General features: G+C 34.2%; 1 pseudogene; it reads right to left on the bottom strand.

The window, feature by feature from the left end:
- Window positions 1-1,318: 1,318 nt before the first annotated feature.
- LOC101414170 (serine/threonine-protein kinase RIO3 pseudogene) lies at window positions 1,319-12,284 on the bottom strand (annotated as a pseudogene).
- Between the last annotated feature and the right edge of the window lie 7,653 nt (window positions 12,285-19,937).

Below are 19,937 nucleotides of genomic sequence, written 5' to 3'. Positions count from 1 at the left end.
TTAAATGCTATTTTCCTCATTCAACATTTGTTTGTTTATTGTAGACCTTTGCTTCTTTCCTGAGCTCACATAAAGATATTTATGACTGTTTTATCCAGATATTTTGATGCTTCTATAGAGGCACAAGTTTTTGAAGGTTAGTACTGTATCATTTTTGCTGTCATCACTCTACATGCGTATTTGACTGTTAACCTCCCATATGTTAATATCTCTGATTTTTAAAAATTATTTGTTCTCCCTGATTCATTTTGCATAGTTGCTATTGAAATTACAGTTCAATGATCTTTCCTTTTGCATTGCCTTTTTCAGTATTAATGCCACCCATGATATTTTCATCTAAGGTCATGAAATTTTTCAAGTCTGTAAATTCCATTTGTTTCTTTTGCTTATTCACTATTTTTACTAGCTCGTCATATTTCTCTCAAAAATCAGTAAATATATAATTGAGTGAAATGTACACTGAACTTTGTTTCTTTGGTTTTATTAAGATATGTCAAACATGGTTAAGTCTTAAATTTTGTTCTTCCAGAAAATTTGTGTTTTCATTACAAATGCAGAGTGACTACATCATGAGCCTAACCACTTCACATAAATGAAGAAAAGCTTAAAGGTAAATAAAAATATTTTTGGATACTTAAGAAGATCTGAATATGTTTATCTCTTTCAAAAACCTGAAATAGAATTCAGTTCATTTTCATGATTTATCAATACAACATTGCTTATGTCCAATTGCATCAGCCATTCTGAAATCAAGCTGCCGTTTAGAGCACCCACTAAAAGGGAAGAAAATTTTGTATGGAAAAAGAATAGAGAAATAAAAGCAAATATATTGTAATAAAACCATCTTATGTAAACACTTATGTCCTTTCCTCTCATATTTGGAAATATTACCCTAGGTTTAAAATTGCTCATCAATTAATTTTATAACAAAAATCATATAAATTCAGGTCTATTTTATCTAGAAAACATTTAGTTATGAAATAATTACATTATCTTATTCATAAGATGAGAGATAGTGACACTCTATTCTCTCAATGCTGAGCTAAAATTTCCACACTGCCTGGTATATGGGTTACAATGAAATAAAGGAAGACAGAAGCACAATTGTACACTTCTTATGTTTCCTTTTTTGTTATTTCGAAATACCCATAACTTAAAGTGCCATTGACAGCTGACAGTCTCTACCCTCTTAACATTTAAAGACAGTGAATAATATTATTACAAAGTCAATAAAAAAAATAAAATAAAATAAAATAAAATAAATTTTAAAAAAAGACAGTGAATAAAGACGTTATACATTATATAGTGCTGGCAGGCCTCAATTGTCTTTTTAAAAAGGAAAAGCCTTCCTTACAGTCTTCTGAAAATGATCTTCATTCATTTCTCCAAAGCTTCTATTTCAATTAAGAAACAAGCTTCATTGCCTGATGAGATGTTTAAACATGAAATAGCATTGAAGAGTTTTCTTTTACCAAGGACATCCTCTATCCTCCTTTAAGAAAAAAAACTGTGAGAAATTCCTACGGTCTTGGAAGAGAACTCCAAGCAATGAGGATGGGTTGGCTCTATAGGCTGACTGAAATCATTTAACCAGACCTTGCCAGTATGCTATAGCACGCTATACTCACTGAAACCTGCATGTACAAGCATATGTTTATTATATAACAGCTGCATCTTATGAAGGGTTTGATAGTAGACTTCTTTCATTTCTTCACTACTAAGCCCTTCTTTTAATTAGGGTCTGGATATTGATCCTGACCAACAGAAGGTATAACTAAAATGTGTTTCTTGAGCACTATAACTTTTGGACAAGGAATTCCAGCTCTCTGCATTTTTATGAGATTGTGCACGTCTTTTTCTGCCCACATGCAGATGATCCTACATAGATTTAATTTGCTGAGGTGATCTTCAAACCTGAAATCATCTCTAATGTATTTGTTACAATTCTTAAATTCATTAAGAGTTGAATATCTTGATGGCATATACTGTATAACTTTATTATCTTACTTTATATCTTCTACCCTCCCTCCATAGGCATGAGACAAGAGATTCATTTACTGTACTAATACAGCCAGTTCTTGTCGCTAACATACTAGAGTTGATCATTTTATGCATAAATAAACTTGTCTTAGGATCAACTCAGTTTTCTGCAGGCAGTAAATGGATCCTTTTCTTCATGGAGGTGGGTACTTCCACCCTCTGAATGGGCATGTGGTGTTAAAGCATACACTCCAATTCCATCTACTATCTGAAACTCAGCTGCAAAACTTTCCATTGTTACTGTATTTTTTCTCCCACAAACTACTTTATAATGTTTAGTGGTGATCTCATTTATTTTTCCTATAAACCATTTTGGGTGTAGGAACTGGTTTTACTGATATATAGGTAGTCCTCATGATTATCTTGCTGCTTACCCTCCTCTTCAGAGCTACCATTTTCTTCTTAAGGATGCACTTTTTGATAATTGCCAAAGGAAATGGAAACCTTTTATCTCCATTAAACTTTTTCTTTTTCTTCACACCTTAGCTGTGCATAATATTCTCTATCAAATTCCATCTGTAGTATCTGAACCAAAATTAAGTCCCTCCAAGTATTTGCATTTTCTTCAGGAATAAATCATCTTTCAGCAGCAGCAATTTCAGGAAAAACAACAGCTTCTTCAAACTGCAATTCTTTAGTCAGCTGTTCTTTTTGCATCAAACAACATGATACTGTGTTTTGAAGGGTAACCTATGGACTGTGCCTGGGTCTCCAGGCTGCTGTGGCCTGGGCTCCTGCGATACATCTCTGCCCAGTTCCATAGGGGGAAGATGCCAGTGAGGAGAACAAGGGACAGAGGTGGAAGGACCAGGAAGTAGAGTTCATTAAGAGGACACAGCACAGGGACTATGAGCTGTTTGTTCAAGAGCTGTGGTCATAGATCATTGGACAATTTCATTTGTTTTGTTTTAATTAATATACTTTTTAATTTTTAAAAAGGATATTTAGATTACAGAAATATTTCATAAAAAATATAGGGGATTTCCATATACCCCACTCCCTAGCCCTCCCACATTTTCCCACATTAACATCCTTAATTAATGTGCTTCATTTGTTACAATTGATGAACACATATTGGAGCATTGCCACTAAGAGTGGATTATAGATTACATAGTAGTTTACACTCTCTCCCAGACATTTCTGTAAGTTTTCACAAGATATATAATGGATAGTATCTGTCATTATAATACCATTCAGGACAATTCCTAAGTCCCAAAAATGTCCCTAAATTACACCTATTTTTCCCTCTCCCTCCCCTTAGAACCTCTAGTGGACACTTCCCCTACATCAATGATAAAATAAGTTCTTCCATTGTTAGAATCACAATAAGTCTGTAGTAAAGTAACTACATCTACTCAAGTCCATTGTTCCTTTCCCAATCCTGAGGATTCTGGCATGGTTATATCCACTCTTTCTCATTTCTTTCTCATTTTGGTTCATGTTTTATCTTAAATCTTCAACTATATTTGAATACTTATTATAGCTATTTCAAGAATGGTTGGCTAATTTCACCATCTTTGTCATTTTTTCGTTTGTTTCTTTTAGATTTTTATCCTGCTTACAGTTCACACTTTACTGCCTTTTTTTTTTCTCACACATTTAGTAATTTTCAATTGGTTCCAGGAAATTATGGTTTCACATTGTTGAGTACCTGAATTTAGTTATCTTGTTTGAAAGATTTGAGTTATTTTTGGTAGGCAGATCAGCTACTTGATCAACATGATCTCTAAGTATTGTCTTTAAAGTTTTATTTTCTAAAGGTGCTCAAGAGTCACCTTTATATGAGGTTCCATGCAGCCTTGTGTTACTAAGGCATGAATTCTTAGGAATTTTCACTGAATGTATCTGTGTTCGAAATGAGCATTCTACTACAGCTCTTCAGAACTTAAACATCTTAAGCTCTGTGGGACATCCTGAAATCTTTGACTAGCGGCTCCTACTTTTTTGACAGACATTGTTGACTTTCATCCTACGCATGCCCAACTTACTACTCAGTCTAAACTCAAGGGGACACATAAGCACATTTATGGAGCTGTTTCTCTTATCAGCATTTTCCAGGTCTGGAATTTTCCACTCTAATTGCAATTCCCTCAGGCTCCCTGATTTAAAATCCCTGCCTTCTCAACTCTGTGAATTGATGCTATTCTATGATTTTCTTTTTATACCACATTCTAGTTTTTCTTTCAGGCAAAAGCTAGAATGAGCAAGGTTTTACCAGATTTGTTTTCTATCTATCAAGGACTTCAATTTTCTTCTGGCTATTGTCCTATGACCAAAAGGAGTATGATGTGGGGTTGCTATGTTTATTCCCTACTAGGACATCAACTTTTGAAGTAGATTTACAGGTCTTTATTTCTAGACCCCATAATTATTTATTTTATTCTCTTGAAAAGATATATTTTTAAACACAGTAAGAAATTGTCAAATTCAATACTGGTTTGAAATAAGATATGATATTAGGTTAAAAATGCAGTATATCTTCTGTCAATATTTGACTTTAAATGTCAGATTTCTCAAAACTTAGAATCTAGGAGACTATTCTCTGTTCTACTTGTAAGAAGAAACAATTGAATCATGTAGCTAATAAAAATAATAGCACATATTTGAAAAATACTTGACTGTTCACAAAGAATGTATTATCATGTCATTTTATAGAAAAGAAAGCTAATTGTAAGAAAGGTAAATGCTTTACCCAAGGTTATGCAAATATAAAATGAAAGAGTAGCTGCTAAACCTATGTCCCATTGCCTGCATATTACCCCTATTCTTCCTTCTCCCATCCCTCAGAACCTCTGGTGGTCACTGCCTTTACATCAATGACAAGAATTCTTCCATTGCTTGAGTAATAGTAAGTCTATAGTAGAATAATTCTAAGTCCTACCTTAGTCCTTTGTTCATTCCGTAGTCTTGAGGATTTGAGGATGGTGATGCCCACTCTGCTTCTAATTGAGAAGAGGTTTAAATCCAATGGGGCAGATGGATGGAGTTATCTTTCTTGCAGTTGCAGACACTCTCTGCTCCTTGGTATGAGCATTGTCCATCTTCATCGCCTTGTTAATTGTCTTCAGGGAGTTCAATGACCTGGAGGATTGGTCTTGCAACTCTGCTGAAATTCAGGGCTCACTTGGCACATGGCACATTGGATTGTTTGTTAATCTCCTGAAATTGTGAATATGTGTACAAACCATTTAAATTATTTTAACTTTTACTTTATCTATTTAGAAACTATGGTATTTGGTGGAAACAAATTCAGGATTGTTAAATATTCTTGAAATGTTTCATTTTATGTCATGTAATGTTTCCTGTCCAAGTTCTTCTCTGTTTTATAGTAATATAACCATAGCTGCTTTCTTTAGTGATTGCATGGCATGTATATTTTTCTAAAATTTTACTTTCAATCTATCTATGTCTTTATGGTTGAAAGTATGCTTTTTGAAGGCAGTATATGATTTGTTTTTTTCTTTATATTTCAATTGTATATATTCTTTCCTTTAATTAGGGTTAGGTCTATTTGCATTTAATTTTTCTAAACAATTTTTAAAAATCACAATTTTATTGATACGTATTAATAAAGCATACAAATTTTTATCTTTTTATTAAGTTTATAGTAAGTTTTTTGAAAAATTTACACCCTGCTTATTACTTATTTTGGTGCGTGTTTAATTAAATCATGGCTTTTCCATTTTTCACATCCTTACATTGATTTGTATATTAATGTTTCCAGTTTTAGAGGTTTTTTTTGTTGTTTATTTTGTTTTTTACAGAAGGGTGGATATATAGTGAATCCTGGCCTTACTGTAGATATGCATATTGATTTACAAATAAAGTACTGCTTGTGGGGTATGTAGGTTTCATTACTTGAAATAACTTTTTTTTTCCAGAATTTTACATCATTTTATTAGATTTGTTAGCTCACTTTGGAAGATAAACTGTTCTTCAAATTTAAGGAATTTTTATTTTTCTTAAAGAATATCTGTAAGATTTAGACTTCTTTTTTTTAGAAAAGTATTTCCTCTTGCTATGTGATGATCCTTTTTAATTTAATTAGTAGACTCAAGTCTTTCTTTAACTTTGAATTGCATTCCATTATTTATTTGTACTATTTTCTTTATGTTAGATCAATTTCTGTTTCTGGAGACTATATTTTATCCACATTAGATCTTGTACAACTATTTTCTTCCTTTTTTCCTCCAAATTTTAATTTTTAGTCTGGTTTCCCAAATATTTTCCGGGTACTTTAATCTTCCTGGAAATCTCTTTCTATCAAACAGAGTAAAGACAGCTCACATACCAGGAAATCCATTCTATAGAGTCTGTGGAATAGACAATTGAACTAAATAATAGAAAATCTTACCTAATGGGGTCTGTGCATGGCAATGGAATAGAAAAAAAGAGAACATTCATTTCTCAAATGAATCAGGCATAGAAAGAACAAATGATAAAACACATTTTGTTTTAACTCCCTGTATTAGAGACTGACATCTAATAAGGAATGAAACAAGCAGCAGTTACAAGATTACTTCTTGTAGACCAGGGTAGATATGTGCTCTCCTTCTGCCAAAGATTCAAAAGAGAGTATTTTCTATTTTGGGGGAAAAATTGGCACAGCACTGACCTCACTTGTTTCCTTTGCTACTGCCCCAAAAGTAGCCCCAGTATTTCCTCACGTACATCAAGGAGATATAACTATCAGAGTAAACAATTTGGAAGCATTTTTAAAAGGCTAGTGAAGCTCAAAATTTTGTTTAATTGTCTCTGGTCATTTTTATGTGCCTCTATCAAATCTGGAGTTTGAAATTCAGTTTTGTGGCTAGAGAACTCAAATGATTTGACTGCATTGAATGAGATTGTGATATCCTAAATTCTGATCACCCAACTTATTTCTGTTCCAATATTGGAAGATAACTGAATGTACCATTTTGATATAGTTTTGAATTCCAAAAAGAAATATTGGATTAGGTTTGTAAACTTATTTTTTTTTTCCTATTGGTCATATTAGAATGTATTGGATTCAAAGGTTTTACTTTTACTTGATTATTTAATGATTAAGGCTTTGCTTGGAACACATCAATAGGGCATTGGGTTCCTGACCCTTGGCGGACAGGGACTCACAGAGAAACTGTATCTCAGAGAAGAGATATTGGAGTCTTGAGTTGGAGCCCCAAGAAGTAAGTACACAGAGGAGCTTGGCTTTGAGGAAAGAGAAGCAATCTCTGGGAAGAGAGAAACCTAGGAAGCCTGAACCCTGGCAGATGTAGGCAGCCATATTGCTCCAACACATGGCAAAAAAATTTGGCGAGGGAAGTAACTGATGCTTTATGTCCCGGTAACTGTAAACTTCTACCCCAAATAAATACCCTTTATAAAAACCAACTGATTTCTAGCATTTTGCATCAGCACCCCTTTGGCTGAGTAATATACTGACTGGCTCTCAGAGGCCGGAAGGATCACTAAAGGCCATCTGATAATTCCCTTAACACAATCTAATTCTGAACTCAAAGAGCTAGAAGTGGTCACATTTTCTTAAGAGTTCTTGGCCTTACTTGGTCCTCAGAGAATCTAAAAAATCAGAAACCATGCCAAGATGCCTCATTTGTGGGCAATAATCAAATTTTGGAGTGGAGCTTTCAAGTAGAAAATTAGAAAGTGTAGTATTTCAACTCAGTCCTAGGATAAAATGCAGGTCAATGTGTGTCCTGATGAACATGGCAGAAGAATGGAGAGGCCTCAGTGGAATGGTAGATGTCTTTCCTAGGCAAGAGAATGGGGGGAGGCTGGAAGGGGTACTGAAGGCTGGTAACCCTGGGTTCATCCCTCCTGAGCTTCAGATATGGCCTCTAAGTACTAAGTCCTGTGGTTTTATTTCGCTTTCTCCAGCTTCTTTTTTAGAGGCCTGAGAGGAAGGGGTCTGGGAAAAGGGCAAATGAATCTTTACTTCAGTAGGGCTGTTTAGTAGTTCAAATAGGTAATACCTAGGTCATAGTCCTTGGGAAGATTCTGTGAGGCCAAAATAGTTGAGAGTTCCAAAAAGCTATTTGGAAGGGGCACTGTAAAAGAATTAGATTACAGCATTTTGGAGGGGCCTAGCAATGTTCCAAGTGAAAACATGAAACACTCTGGGAACTACTGCTATGAACTCGGGTAGTCTTGGGAGTCTCTTAAATGAATATGCACAGCTGGATATTTTTCTGACTTCTCTGAACACTTTTACGACCAATTTGAAGGGAAAATTCCAATACATTTATACCTACTCTGAAATTCCAATAAAAAAGCTTCAGGAATTATCAGTGATCTCCTCAATGCTTTGAGAAAAGTTAGGAACTAACGGACAGTTTAAACATGTTTTTAATACTTCCAGTTCCTGACCTTTGTATCAAGCCAGAGCTGAACAGTTTCCCACCCTTCAAATTCCTGCCTTGAAGTTTCATCCCTTACCTCTATTCCTACAAAGATTTTCCCTGGTAGATCTCCCCATCAAACCGATTCAACGTAAGCTATTCCCCTTTTCTTTGCCATTGCTCTGGAAATGTTTTCCTTGGTATATTTTGTATCATAATGAAAAATATCCAACTCTGGGAGACAACCTTAAGAATGGTGAAATTAAAAGTTCTATTATGATATCATGACTCATTATTCTTAGTTTCAGCTGCCAGTTTGTATGAATTGATAGTAATGAAATTGTTTAGGATTCCATGGTCTTTTACCCTTTACTCACAACCATAAGAGCTTTCATTCATAATAGAGGAAACAGACACTTGTTCTGATAGAGGATTTATTTTGTGTAAGAGTCCTGTAGAAAAGGACAAGTACTGAGTGCTAGATCTTTGAGCCTAGGATTTGATATACTAGTATACTGTTGAGGATTTTTTGCATACATATTCATTAGAGAAATTAGTCTGTAATTTTCTCTTCTTGTGTAATATTTATCTGGCTTTTCTATTAAGGTGATGTTGGACTCATGGAATGAGTTAGATAGTGCTCCCTTATTTCAATCCTTAGGAAGAGTTTTAGCAGGACTGGTATTAATTCTTCTTGCAATTATTGGTAGAATTCACCTGTGAATCCAGCTGGTGCAGGGGTTTCCTTTGTTGGAACATTTTTGATGATTGATTCAATCCCTTACTTGTGCTTGGACTGTTAAGATTTTCTGTTTCTTGTGGGTTAAGTGTAGGTTGTTCATGTGTTTCTAGGAATTTGTCCATTTCATCTATGTTGTCTAATCTGTGGCATACAGCTGTTCATAGCAGCCTCCTATGATCCTTTTTATTTCCCTGCTGTCAATAGTAATGTCCTCTTCTCACTTTTGATTTTGTTTATTGACATCTTCTCTTGTTTTTCTTTGTCAGTCTAGCTAAAGCTCTTCCAATTTTATTGATCTTTTCAAATAATCAATTATTTTTAGGACTCTCTATTGTTTTTTATTCTCTATTTCATTTATTTCTTTTTTAGTTTTTGGTATTTCCTTCCTTAATAATTCTTTGGTTTTACGTTGTTTTTCTTTTTGCATTTCCTCCAGTTGTGCACTTAGGTCTTTGATTTTAGCCTTTCTTTTCTTTATGTTAGCATTTAGGGCTATAAGTATCCCTGTTAGTATAGCCTTTACTTCCTCTATAAATTTTGACATGTTGTGTTTTGATTTTCATTTATCTCAAGATATTTATTGATTTCACCTGTATTTCTTCTTTGATCCATTGATTGTTTAAGAATATGTTATTTACTTTTCATATAGCTATGGATTTTCCAGTTCTCTTCCTGTTATTGATTTCCAGCTTTATTCAATTGTGGTCACAAAAGATGCTTTGCATATTTTAATCCTTTTAAATTTATTGAGACTTATTCTGTGACTCAACATATGTTCTATCCTGCAGAACAATTAATGTGCACTTGAGGAGAATATGTATCCTGCTCTTTTGGGGTATAATGATTTGTATATATCTCTTAGGTCTAGGTAATTTACCATGCTATTTAAATTCTATGTTCCTTTATTGATGCTCTGTTTGAATGTTCTAGCTATTGATTGACAGTGGTATTTTGAGCTCTCCAACTATATCTTTAGAGGTGTCTATTTTTCCCTTCAGTTTCCCCAGTGTTTGCCTCATTTAGTTTGAGGCACAGTGGTTAGGTGCATAAATATATATCATTGTTATTTCTTCTTGGTGGATTTTCCCTTTCATTAATATTTAGTGACCTTCTTTGTGTCTTATAACAACTTTTGTATTAAATCTATTTTGTCCAATAATAATATAGCTCTCCCAGATGTTTTATGGCTACTATTTGCATGGGATATCTTTTTCCTTCATTTTACTTTCAAACTATTTTTGTCTTTGAGGTTAAGGTGAATTTCTTGTAAACAACATATAGTTGTTTCATGCTTCTTAGCTCTTTGACTTATTTATCTTTGCCTGGGGAGCTTAATCCATTAACATTCAATTTTATTATTGTAAAAGCAGAAATTACTTTTGCCCTTTTTTCCTTTGTTTGTGTCATATATTTTGCATCTCTTTCCTTTATTGCAGTTTCCTTTTCTATATAGGTGATCTTTTATGATGTATCTGACTGCTCCCTTTCCCATTTCTGTTTCTGTATACTTGTTAAATACTTTCTTTGTAGTTATCCTGGGACTTTATTACACTACCTACATTTATTACCCAGTAATTTAAAAATATTCCAAGTTAGCTTCAATAGGATGCAATTTCTCTACTCCAATATTCCTCCAATTCTCCTCTTTATGTTATTTTTCCCACGTTACCTCTTCATATTCTACCTGTCCATTATTAAGAAATATGATTTTTTAAATTCAGTTGTATTCTGACTCTTAAGGAATTAAAGGGTAGAGTTATATTTTGAGGATAAGTATTATTGTGGGTTTTTTTGCTAGCAAAAAGCACTTTTATTCCAATAATAACTCAAGTTCATATCGGAGTGGGAGGTCGGAGGGTAGGGCAGGAACAATTTCTCTCACCAAATCACTATACAGGTCAGCAAAGGTATGAGAGGGGAAAGGAAAAAAAACAGGAAACTTAGAGACCTTCAGTGTGACTGAGCATCAAAAAACAGAAGATGATGAAGTTGCAATGACCAGTATCATTTTCTTAAGAGAATATTCAAGGATTTGCCAGATGACTGGGCTTTCATTGGGTGTTAAGTTTCCAAAACAGCATTTTCAATTTAAACTTTCTGTTAAAGTTCTAAAATGTTATGACATGCTAGAGTTTTAACAGCTATGAGAAGAGTACCAAAGCCCTGAAAACCTATTAGAAAAGCCACAGAATAGAAAAAATAAGCCAGAATAAGAGAGAGAAAAAAAAGACTTCAGACATTCCTGCTGGCCCAGGGACAGATCCCTGTAGTGTTCAACACTGCAGTGAAAACTATCTGCTTTCAAAAGGCAAAGGGTTTGAGGGAGGATAGGGTCTACCTGACAGAGGGAAAGGGGAGAGCCTTTTCCAGTTCAGTTTTGGATAGGACTATTAATTTAACCCAAGAACATCTCTCAACTTGAAGAATAATTCTGCTCTCACCAGCACCTCAAATCTGCTATGACTTTGCAGTACAGCAGCATGAATGTTCAATAGAAAATAGAAAAAATATTTCATCCACAAATAATGAAGATTTTTGCATACACCCCCAAACATCAATTCTTATTCTAAAATTAACCCATCGTTTGTGTTGTTAATATCTGAACATATACTTAACTTGAAACCTAGATCCAAAAGATTGCACATGAATCAAGAATCTCAAAACCAAAACAAAACCTGAATATTGAGGGTTAAAGCACATCATTTAAATCAACACATATATGAAGAGAAAGGGGAAGAGGAAAAGAGAGATTTTGGAAGCAAAAGCTGAGTGCTTAAATGCAATCAGTCTGTAGATGTTTATACAAAGAGTGTAGTGGAACATCAGGAAAAGCTCCATGTGGATTCATATGCACATGTCTGGAGGCACCAGACACTTCCATTGCATATCCAAGTACACGGTGTGGAGGGAGGAGGTCATTACTATCATCCTAGTTTTAGAGGCTCCATGTAAAAGTCGAGAGTGACATTTGGTGGGGTGCTGCTTGAGTGCCCAGTGGCACCACAGCCCTCATCTGGAGAGAAAGTCAGTTTGGATCTCCCACCCAAGCTCACCTGGGCAACCCTTTCTTCCCACCCTTGGATCCCTTCCTGCTTGCCTAGGACGAACATAAAGGGCTTGCTTCTGTCCTGAGAAGAATCAAATTTCTTTCCCTCTTCAAACATCCCCGTGTACTGGACACACAGGTCTGGCCACATTTCAGGAAGGTGCACCCATCTCTGGGGATGATAGTTTCCACATACACTCCCATGGTGGCAGCAGATACTAGGCAGGTGTTGTGGACCAAAAGGAGGCCTGAAGGCAGCTCTCTGGCTCTTCCTCATCTTTCTGTGCTTACTCTTGGGTTTTGCATTTACCCTTCTAGTTGCCTTTAGTAAAAATCTTCACTTCTGCACTTTATTCCATGGTTCTCTTTCTTTTCCATTTCTTTAAATGAGAAGGACTCCCTTTAGAATTATTTTAGGATAGGTCTTTTGTTGTGAGCTGTATTAGCTTCTGTCTACCTATGAATATTTGAAAATCTCCTGTATTTTTGATGGACATTTTTGCTGGATAAAGAATTTTTGCCTGGCAGTTTTTCTCTTTTACACCTTAAATATATCATCCACTGCCTTCTCACTTTCATGGTTTCTGAAGAATAATTATTACTTAATCTTATTGAGGATCCCTTGTATGTAATGAATCACATTTCTCTTGCTTCATTCAGAATTCTATCTTTGGCATTTGATATTTCAATTAGTTTGTATCTTAGAGTAGTCTATTAAAGTTAATTCTGGTTGGTAAGTTATGCTTCTTGGAAATGTATATTTATATCTTTCATAAGAGTTGGGAATTTTTTTTTAAAGGCATGTTCTTTTTTTTTTTTTTTAAGATTTATTTATTTATTTATTTCTCTCCCCTTCCCTGCCCCAGTTGTCTGTTCTCTGTGTCTATTTCCTGGGTGTTTTTCTTTGTCCGCTTCTGTTGTCAGCAGCACGGGAATCCGTGTTTCTTTTTTGTTGCGTCATCTTATTGTGTCAACTCTATGTGTGCGACAACATTCCTGGGCAGACTGCACTTTCTTTCACACTGGGCGGCTCTCCTTATAGCATGCACTCCTTGCGCGTGGGGCTTCCCTACGCGGAGGACACCCCTGCATGGCAGGGCACTCCTTGCGTGCATCAGCACTGAGCATGGGACAGCTGCACATGGACAAGGAGGCCCGGGGTTTGAACCACGGAACTCCCATGTGGTAGACGGACACCCTAACCACTGGGCCAAGTCCACCACCAAGAGTTGGAAATTTTTTGATCCTTATTTCCTGAAGTATTCTTTCTACCCCTTTTCTCTTCTGTTCTATTTCTGTAGTGCCATGATGCATATGTTTGTATGCATCTCTGTTACTCAAGTCCTATAGACAGTTCTCCATTTTTGTATTATTTTCCCTATCCTTCTGAGTATATGATTTTGATTGTATTGCATCCTGTATATTTATTCATTCTTCTACCCATTCAAACAGGTGTTCTATGTCTCTAGTGTATGATTTTTTTTCTTTCAAATGTTTATAACTGTAAAATTTATTAAAGTCTATGATATAACTTAGGATTCACTTTGTAGTATATTCCATGGATTCTTTTTAAAAGATTGGTCTGATACCATAATACAATTTAACATTTTCCCTTTTCATCATATTCATATGTATGTGTATTCACTATTACTTGCATTCACAATGTTGTGCTTCCATCAACACCATCCATTTCTAAAACATCATTCCTTATCCTCACCCCATCCCCTGGAAACCTATATATTAGATTCTGAGTTTTAGTTTATTCTAATTTATGCTGATTTTTTCAAATCAGTGTCATACAATATTTGTCATTTTATGTATGGTTATTTCACTCAATGTGATGTCAATATGGTACATCCATGTTGTTGTATGTTTCAGAACTTCATTCCTTTTTATGACTGACTGATATTCCATTGCATGTATGTACGACATTCTATTTATTCCATTTAATGGTTGATGGACACTTGGATTACTTCCATCTTTTGCAATTTGAAAAATGCTGTTAAAGACCTTGGTGGTCAAATAGCTGTTAAAGTCTGTGCATTCAATTCTTTGGGTTATATACCTAGTAGCGGGATTGCAAGTTCATATGATAGTTCTGCTCCTAGCTTTCTCTTTTTTATCTTTATACAGTTCACATTCATTATTGATAACAATAAGAAAATCTTTTAAAGGCTATCAGTAGTGTATTACCAAGAGTGACATAATATGTATACAAAACATTTACAGAACTTGATACGCAAATAATGGATTTAGGAAGGAAAGCGGATTAGGACACTAGTAAAAAAAGGGAAAAAGCAAAAGATGACAGCAGCATTTCAAAAAGAGTGTCAGGGTATTATAAGTAAAGAGACAATGTAAACTCTAAAGTCAGATTACATATTTCCTATAATTTCCTTACAAGAAGAATTAGGTATTGTTTTACTCATGAGTAAACTTGATAAGAATTTGTGCACCAATGTGCTTTGAGCTCTTAAAGATGCATTAAACTTTTTGGGAATAGAATAGTGCCACTTTTGAACCAATTAAAAAATATAGATCCTTAGACTGGAGATAGCAGGAATCATTGAAATTCAAATAGTCCTATGAACATTCCTGGGCAGATGTGAGTTGCTAAGTGAAGCATTTTCTTTGCATCTGTCAGCAAAGTCACCATCTGACCAAGAAAAACAGAGAAAGAAAGAAAAGAACGAACCATCTTCAGGTCCTTATAATTTGGAAACAAGAAGTACTGACTGGAAGCAGCACAAATGCATTAAATAACCTTATTGTGCTTTCTGGAAACAAGACTCAGGTGCTGATGAAGAACTAATCCTTTCAAAAGAAATACAGTCTGTGGTCTGGGAGGGTAGATGAATCAGCAAAAACTCAAGGGCAGTTCATCATGCAGGCTGGCTGTTAAAGGGCTTGACTACTGTGCAAGGGGCTGGGTTTTTGAGCTACCTGCTCAATTTTTCCCCAGGTCTCTGACACCCCCAACTTGGGATGCACACATTACCTCCACACAGTACTCCCTCACAAGGCCCCAGACAAATTTCTGAAGGTGGTTTTCCTACCATATTGTCTAGGACCTATGTGCTCAATGTCAAGCTGTCTTCCAAAGTGACTGTACCAATTTACATTGCCACCAGCAATGAAGGACTGTTTCTATTTTCTGCATCCTTTTCCACACTTGTTATTTTTCATTTTTTAAATAACAGCCATTCTAATCAATGTGAAATAATATCTCACCATGATTTAGATTTGCATTTCCCTAATGGGTAAACATTTGTGTATCTTTCCATGTACTCCATTGCCACTGTATATCTTTGTTGGAGAGATGATTTTTTAAGTTTTTGCCCATTCTTTTAAGTCTTTTTTTTTAATTTTAAAGAAACTTTAAATTACATAAATGTTGCACCAAAGATATGGGGAATTACCATCCCCCACCTGTTCCACTCCCCATACTTTCCCCCATTAACATCTTTTATTAGTGTGCATTTGTCACAATTGATAAACATATAGTGAGGCATTGCTATGAACCATAGTCTGTAGTTTACCTTCTAGTTTACACTTTGAACTATATAATTTTATATGTTTAGACAAAATGTAAAATAGCCTGCAATTGTCAAAGTAATGTCAAGCAGGGCAATTCCAATGTTCCTAAAATGTCCCATGTTCTTCCCTCTCCCTCCCTCAGAACCTCTGATAGCCACTGCTTTTATATCAATGATACAAATTCTTCCATCACTTGTCTTTTGTTGTTAAGCTGAAGTATTTAATTATGTATTCTGGCTAATAAACCTTTACCAGATGTGTGGTTTCCAAATATTTTCTCCCATATTATAGGTTTTCTATTTACTTTCTTGAGGAATAAATGTGTTGCTGTTTTTTTTTATTATTTTGATAAGCTCACATTTATTTATTTTTCTTTTTTTTTTTTTTCTTGCCCATTTGTAGTAAAGTTTAAGAATCTATTGCCTAAGAGTTCTGGAGATACTTTCACACATATTCTTCTCAGAATTTGATAGTTTTAGCTCTTATATTGGGGCATGAGAGACTTCCAACTTCAAATGTCACTTGCAAGATGGCTTAGCTATTCCAGTCAGCTTACCCTTCCATATAAATTTGATAATTAACTTTATTTCTGCGAAGAGGTTGTTGGAATTTTGATTGGGATTGCATTGAATCTATGCATTGCTTTTGGTAGCATTGACAATATTTACTTTTCCAATATTTGAACATGGAATAGCCTTCCATTTATTGATGCCTTTATTAATTTCTTTTAGCAATGTTTTGTTGTTTCCTCTGTTCACATCCATTACATTCTTACTTAGATTTATTCCTAGTTATTTTATTCTTTTAGTTGTTATTGTAAATGGGATTTTTCTTGATTTCTCCTTCTGATAATTATTGTATGTATATAGAAACAATATTGGTTATTGTGTGTTAATTTTGTTCCCTGCTATTTTGCTGAAGTTATTAATTTTCTCTAGGAGCTTCGTTGTGACTTTTTCAGGATTTTCTTTATATAGTGTCATTTCATCTGCAAATAGGGCAAGTTCAACTTCTTCCTTTCAAATTTGGATGCCTTTTCTTTCTTTCTTTCTTTTTTTTCCTAATTGCTTTAGCTAGAAGTTCTAGTACAATGTTGATTAACTGTGGTGACAATGGGCATCCTTGTCTTCTTCCTGATCTTAAAAAGTTTTCAGTTTTTCACCATTATGTAGCAAATTATCTGTGGGCTTCTCACGTATGCTCTTTATCATGTTGAGGAAGTTTCCTTCTATTCCTACTGTTCTAAGTGTATTTATCAAGAAAAGATGCTACATTTTTTCAGATGCCTTTTCTGCATCAATTAAGATAACCGTGGATTTTTTCCCCCTTAATTCTGTTAATATGGTATGTTACATTAATTGATTTTCTTATGTTGAATCACCCTTGCATACAAGGAATAAATATCTCTTGGTTATGAAGTACAATTCTTTTAATATGCTGTTAGAGTCACTTTGCTAGCATTTTAATGAGCATCTTTGCATCCATATTCATAAGAGATACTGTTCTGTAGTTTTCTTTTCTTGAGGTATCTTTATTTGGCTTTGGTATGGGGGTGATGTTGGCCTGATAGAATGTGTTGGGTAGTATTCCCTCCTTTTCATTTTTTTTGAAGTGTCTGTGTAGAATTTGAGTCGTGTCTCCTTGGAATGTTTGATAGAATTCCCCTGTGAAGCCATCTGATTCAGGCCTTTTCTTTGTCGGGATGTTTTTGATTACTGACTCAGTCTCTTTCCTAGTAATTGATTTGTTGAGATCTTCTATTTCCTCTTGAGTCAATGTACATAGTTTTGTGTTTCCAAGAATTTTGCCATTTCAATTAGGATATCTAAATGTTTAATGTACAGTTGTTCATAGCATCCACTGATGATGTTTTATTTTAGTGGAATCACTTTTAATGTCCCCCTTTCATTTCTGATTATCATTATTCGCATACTCTTTTTATCTTTGCCAGTCTAACAGGAGACTTGTTGATTTTGTTGATATTTTCAGAGAACTAACTATAAAAAAACATTCTCTTTATTTTTTTCTATTTTTTTTAATCTCCTTTTAATCTTTGTTATTTCCCTCCTTCTTCCTCTTTTGGGTTTAGTTTGCTTTTGTTTTACTGATAATTCCAGTTTTAAAGTTAGGCTTCTGGTTTAAAGTCTTTCCTTTTTATTAATGTAAGCATTTAGAGCTATAAATTTTCCTCAGCACTGTCTTCACTGCAGCCCATAAGTTTTCACATATTGTATATTCATTTTATTCATTTCCAGATATTTCTCAATTTTGCTTAATTTCCTTTTAATCCATTGTTTGCATAAGAGTTTGTTGTTTAATTTCCACATATTTGTGAATGTTTCATATGTCCTTCTGTTACTGATTTCTAAATGCTTTCATTGTGTTTGAAGAATATAAATTTTATGATTTAAACATTTTTGAATTTATTGAGACTTGTTTTGTGACCCAATATATGGTCTGTCCTGGAGAATTATCCCTATGCACTCAAGAAGTTTGTATGTTCTGTTTTCATTGAGTGTGTGTTCTATACATGTCTTTAGGTCTAGTTGTTTTATTGTATCATTCAAATCCTTTCCTTCCTTATTTATCTTCTGAGTAGATGTTCTGTCCATTACTGAGAGTGGTGTGTTAAAGTCTCTCACTCTTAATGAGTACCATCAGTTTCTTCCTTAAAATTTGCTTAGTGTTTGCTTCATGTATTTGGGACTGTGCTTTTAGGTGCATATGTATTCACAACTGTTACATCTTTCTGTTGAATTTTCCTCTTTATCAGTATGTAATAGCCATCTTTGTCAGCTGTAACAGTTTTTGAATTAAAATCTTTGTTATATGATATTTGTGTAGCCACCACAGCTCTCTTTTGGTTAATAACTGCATGTACATATTTTCCCATCCTTTCACTGGCAATCTAATTGTATCTTTGACTTTGAGGCAAGTCTCTTGCAGACCAGACACCATATAGTTGGGTCCTGCTTTTTTATTCATTCCATCAATCTTTATCTTTTGATTGGAGAGTTTAAGCCATTTACATTTAAATTCAGTACCAATAATATCGGTTTTTCTTCTGGCATTTTGCTATTATGTTCCTTTTTTGTGATAAATCCTACTTTTACACTTATTTGCTTTCCAGATTTCTATCTGGATATATTTTTTTCATCTCTTTCCTTGTGGTTACCATAAGGGGAAAATTCAACCACTTAAATATCTGGAATTTATATTTATATTTCTCCAAATTTTAATTTTTAGTCTGAATTCCCAAATATTTACCAGATTTAATCTTCCTGGAACATCGTTTATTTAGCTTTCTACAGCATACATTGTATTGTTCAGTGGCTCACTGTGTTTTTATTTGGGAATTGTGGTTCTCCTTTCTATGATATCTTTTCAAAATACATAGTTTTACTTTTACTATTCTTTGCTTTAATTTTGTAGATTTAGAAATCTTCTTGTATATTGTTGATTACAAATAATTCATTTCCTAAGTTTTTCTTATTCCTTAACATAATTTAATCATTTAGAAAAATATTTGCTATGAATTTTCAGATTTTACTCTTTTTAAAGTATAACCAAATGGATAGTTCCATTTCTCTTCTTTTATTCTACAGAAAGGCTATTTTATTCATTATGAAAGTTAAGCTGTCTTCTTTAACATTCTGTTGGTATATGTTCAGATCACTAAGACACAGTCAAAGGGATGGCTTAATGTTTATATTTACCAATTTTTTTAAACCAGTGTAAGGATTCTCCATTCTGATGGAAATTAGGCCTAATCCATAGTTATAGGTAATCATACAATAAAGTTTTGTTAGCATGTCATATTAGTCAGGAAATATTGCAAAACATAGCTGTGCTATTTTTCTGGCATAGCTTTCAACCTAGAATGAATACCACCATAGGTGCCTTCTCTTTTGTGTCTCCTGATAATGTTATGATTTATTCATATATTCAGCTCTTGCCAATCTATGTTAGAGAATATTAGAGCAACTATGTTGTATTTTCTTTCATTATATACAATTTCTTTTCTCCATGTGGGAAATCAGGGAAAACATATTCCTTCTTTTAATATTATTTTTCAATCATATTTGGTTGAAATACCTCAAATGACTAAGCCTGTCTGTCATCTAAACATTTTTCTATGCTACTACAGTGATCTTATATTTTATAATTCCACATATACAAGTGTAAAATCCCCATTATCCATATATCCTATTCTATTTAGTAATGATATTTTTGA

This window comes from Dasypus novemcinctus, chromosome 12, assembly GCF_030445035.2.
Source record: "Dasypus novemcinctus isolate mDasNov1 chromosome 12, mDasNov1.1.hap2, whole genome shotgun sequence".
Taxonomy (NCBI): Eukaryota; Metazoa; Chordata; class Mammalia; order Cingulata; family Dasypodidae; genus Dasypus; species Dasypus novemcinctus.
This window is presented reverse-complemented; position numbering and strand designations above follow the sequence as displayed.